A 5,000-nucleotide genomic window follows, 5' to 3' on the forward strand; every position below is an offset into this window, starting at 1 on the left:
ATCAGCCTGTTGAGAGACAGGCTGGCTCTGTTAGAGGTATGGGTTACTGAGCTGAAGGAGCAGCCCCCCAGCTACACCACCCCCAGCCCAGACACAGAGCTTCTACAGGACCAGATCAACCAGTGCAGGACCCAGCTGAAGAACTCTGTCCAGGAGCTGAGAGAGAGCCTTACCACAGCGCTTGAGGAGGTAAAGGCCACCATGAGGAGAGAGCTAGTGCAGGTAAAGGAGGAGATGGCAAAGGAGTTGTCTGTCATCAAGAGGGTGCTACAGCAGAGAGAACAGACTGTAGAGACTCCCAGAGAGAAGCTGCAGCCCCTCACCACCCCTAACAACCCCACTGACCCACCTTTACCCACAATCCCCCCCCATACCGACAACACTTTACCCACACCCCCAGTCAACAAAGAGGCCCACATTGAGACAACTACTACAGAGAGAAGCTCTCTGGCCCCCCCTGACACACCCCCACACACCCCTCCATGTACACAGGCCCTGTCTACTCCAGCCCCAGACCGAAAACGCACCAATCTGGTAAAACCCACTGAGGTGGCCATCCTCATTGACTCAAATGGGAAATTCATTCAAGAAGATAAACTCTTCCCCCAACACAAGGTGCGCAAAATATGGTGCCCAAAAACACAAGATGCACTCCACATCCTGTCCCAGCCTGACTTTGGCACACCAGGCCACATTATTATTCACACCGGCACCAACAACCTGCGAGAGGAGCAGGAGAGAGTAGGCAGCCTGGTCAACAGAGTAGCAGAGAGGGCCTCTGAGTGGTTCCCCAACTCCCACATCACCATCTCCACTCTGCTGCCCCGCAAAGACTTTCATCCCCGTACCATCCAGAAAGCCAACGCTGACATCACCAGAGGGTGTGGCCTACTCCCAAACATACACATTGCTCACCACCCAACAATCACCCCAGAGCATCTACACGACCACTCCCACCTGAGGAAGCAGACAGTAGGGATGTTTGCCAAGTCCCTAAAGGACGTAGCACTTGGTAGACAAACACCCCATGCTGTACTGGACAGAGGAGCACCCAGAGACCCCTACCAGACCACTGCACCACCAAGGAGCCCCAGGCCCCTTCAACGCCACACCAGACCCAGTGCACCCCACAGGCCCCACCCACCCCCAGAGCATCACCACTTCCATCGGCTTAGCCAGACCAGACCGGGCCCAGCCTATTATCCCGCACCAGACCACCACCCCTACCAGACCAGAGAGGAAGTCCCACAGCCCAGACCTGGCCCCCCTCCACCTCACAGGGCCCAACAGCAGGACCAGCGCAGCTACGCGGAGGTCGTCAGAGGACAGGAGAACCCTGTAGGATTAAGTGAGATTAAACAGCTCCTCCAATACATCTGCACTAAACTGCACTAAACACACACGGACGCATACACACACACACCACACACACACACACACACACACCTATTGTACTAGAATTTACTTGTTCAATGAATAGGAATATTTAACAGAATAACAGAATAAATGTTAGCTGATATCCTGTTTATCTCGCTCTTAACAACTTATTAGTTAATCGTTACTGTATTTCTGACTGCTACTCTTTCTTTTTGCAACATGAAATCACTATCAGTTAGCATGTGGAACATTCAGGGTCTAAACTCATCAACCTTTGGTCTGAAGAGTTTAGCACTGGAGTTCAACAAAAATCTGAAAGATGTTGACGTCATCATTCTGCAGGAGACATGGTGTAAGGCTGACGTTGTCACTCACTGTCCCACAGGCTACAGAGAGGTCATTGTGCCATCACAGAAACACAGCTCTGTCAATAGAGGCAGAGACTCTGGAGGATTGATCATTTGGTACAAATCCGAACTACAAAATCTAATTGATCCCCTCAAAATTGGCAAATACCACATTTGGTTAAAACTAAAAAAAGAACTTGTACTGACAGGAAAAGATGTGTTCCTTTGCGCAATATATATCCCCCCCTCAGAATCCCCATATTACTCAGAGGAGATCTTCCCCACCCTCGAGGAAGAGACGTGCCATTTCCAGGCCCAGGGAAATGTGCTCATCTGTGGGGACACAAATGCGCGCACAGGAACACTACCTGATCTAACGAGCACACGAGGGGACAGCTTTATTACAGGCCATACTGTTTCTAACTATCTTAATCTCCCCCATAGAAACAACAGTGACAGCACCGTCAACAAAAACGGAAGGGATCTTTTGCAGCTCTGTAGAAGCCTGGGTCTGTACTTTGTCAATGGTAGGTTACGGGGGGACTCTTTGGGGAGATTCACCTACTGCTCACCTCTTGGCCACAGTACAGTAGACTATATGATCACAGACATGGACCCTTTCTCTCTCAGCTCATTCACTGTCAAGCCACTAACACCTCTGTCTGATCACAGCCAAATTACGTTGTTCCTCAAAAGAACAGACCTGGAAACAACCACACATTCACAGCCCAGTAAGCTGTACAACATCAGAAATTCATACAGATGGGCCCAAAACAGCACAGAAGAATACCAGAAAGCAACCTGGAACCAAAATATCCAAACACTCTTAGATAACTTTCTGGATACCACATTCACTCACAGTAAAGAAGGCATCAATCTAGCAGTACGAAACATCAACTATATATTCAGGCAAACGGCAAAAGAAGCACAATTGAAATTGATAAAAAACAAAACTAAAAAAATCACAGATGACAACTGGTTTGATGCAGATTGTAAAATTATAAGGAAAAAACTTAGAACACTATCCAACCAAAAGCACAGAGACTCAAATAATGGTGAATTACGCCTTCATTACTGTGAGACTTTAAAACTCTATAAACGTACACTCAGAACCAAAAAAGCACAGTACAACAGCAAGCAGCTGACACTAATTGAGGAGTCCATAAACACAAACAACTTTTGGCAAAATTGGAAAAAACTAAAAAAATCTAAACAAGAGGAATTAGCAATACAAAATGGTGACATATGGACAACCCATTTCAAAACACTCTACAACACCGTTCAAATTGACACAAACGCAGAACAACGCCAAATCCATGAGAAGTTGAATGGATTAGAAAAAGCTATAAAGGACAATCAAAACCCATTGGACTCCCCAATTACTGACCAGGAGCTCTATAAGAAACTTCAGGCTCTCAAATTTAAAAAAGCCTGCGGACCTGATGGCATCCTAAATGAAATGCTCAAACTCATTAGTGCAAAATTTCAATTGGCTATATTAAAATTGTTTAATTTGATCCTGAGTGTAGGTTATTTCCCTGACATCTGGAATCAAGGACTCATAACCCCAATCTTTAAGAATGGAGACAAATTTGACCCTAACAATTACAGAGGCATTTGTGTGAACAGTAACCTGGGGAAGGTTTTCTGTAGTATCATCAATGTAAGAGTTCTAAACTTCCTTAATAAGCACAATGTCTTGAGTAAAAGCCAAATTGGATTTATACCAAAACATCGCACAACTGATCATATTTACACCTTACACACCCTGATAGATAAACATGTCCACCAAAATAATACCAAAATATACACTTGCTTTATCGACTTCCAAAAAGCATTTGATTCTATTTGGCATACAGGACTGTTCTACAAAGTTATTGAAAGTGGTGTAGGGGGTAAAACATATGACATAATTAAATCAATGTATACTGGCAATACGTGCAGCATTAAAATTGGTAAGAAAAGGACAGAATTCTTTAACCAGGGGCGGGGCCTTCGTCAGGGTTGCAATCTGAGCCCTGCACTCTTCAATATTTACATTAACGAATTGGCCACTATTCTAGAAAAATCCTCAGCCCCTGGTGTTAGTCTCCACAATTCAGAAGTTAAATGCCTACTCTTCGCAGATGACCTATGCCTGCTGTCACCCACAGCACCTGGCCTACAGCAGAGCCTGGACCTGCTAGAGCAGTACTGCCAGACCTGGGCCCTGGCAGTAAACCCCAAAAAGACTAAAATAATGATTTTCCAGAGAAGATCCAGATCTCAGGGAATTAGACCAAAGTTCTCAATTGGTACAAAATATATAGAGTACTGTACACACTACAATTACTTAGGTTTAAAAATAAGCTCAACTGGACACCTTAATGAGGCAGTGAATGAACTGAGAGAGAAAGCACGCAGGGCATTCTACGCCATTAAAAAGCAAATTCAAATTGAAATACCTATTAAAATTTGGCTAAAACTAATTGAATATGTCATTGAACCAATTGCACTTTATGGCAGCGAGGTGTGGGGTCCACTTGCAAAACAAGATTTCATCAAATGGGACAAACACCCCATTGAAACCCTACATGCAGAGTTCTGTAAGATTCTCCTACGTGTCCAGAGGAAAACTACAAACAATGCATGCAGGGCAGAATTAGGCCAATATCCACTAATAATAAAAACTCAAAAAAGAGCAATTAAGTTTTGGAAACATCTAAAATACAGTGACCCCCTCTCATATCATTACCAAGCCCTGCAATGCCAAGAGCTGAGCAAAGAAAAGAGTCCCCTCATCCAGCTGGTCCTGGGGCCGAGTTCACAAACCTGTTCTACTAACACACTGAAGCCCCAGGACCAGAACATCCAATCAATCAGAATAAACCAAATTACAACACAGTCAAAACAAAACTACATTGCTTATTGGGAAACACAAGCACAAACACAAAGCAAAATGCAGTGCTATCTGGCCCTAAATCGACAGTACACTATGGCTAAATATTTGACCATGGTTACTGATCAAAACCTTAGAAAAACCTTGACAAAGTACAGGCTCAGTGAGCACAGCCTTGCCATTGAGAAGGGTAGACACAGGAAAACCTGGCTCCCTGTAGAGGAAAGGCTGTGCAACCACTGCACAACAGCAGAACCTGAGACGGAGCTGCATTTCCTGACAAAATGTCAAAAATATAAAACAATTAGAGAGTGTCATTTCCCCAAATTTGAAATCCTTATTCAAGGTTTTAAAGACCTCTCTGATGAGGATAGGCTACCCATCCTGTTGGGGGAGGA

At 44.7% G+C, this 5,000-nt stretch overlaps 1 protein-coding gene across 1 annotated transcript in view; it reads left to right on the forward strand.

Moving 5' to 3' along the window:
- LOC311123561 (cell adhesion molecule 2-like) overlaps positions 1-5,000 on the forward strand; it is a gene marked incomplete at both ends in the record, with an annotated part of 105,107 nt that overhangs the window by 93,870 nt on the left and 6,237 nt on the right. The window lies entirely within an intron of this gene.

Source organism: Coregonus lavaretus, assembly GCF_964263955.1.
Source record: "Coregonus lavaretus genome assembly, contig: HAP1_SCAFFOLD_1378, whole genome shotgun sequence".
Classification (NCBI taxonomy): Eukaryota; Metazoa; Chordata; class Actinopteri; order Salmoniformes; family Salmonidae; genus Coregonus; species Coregonus lavaretus.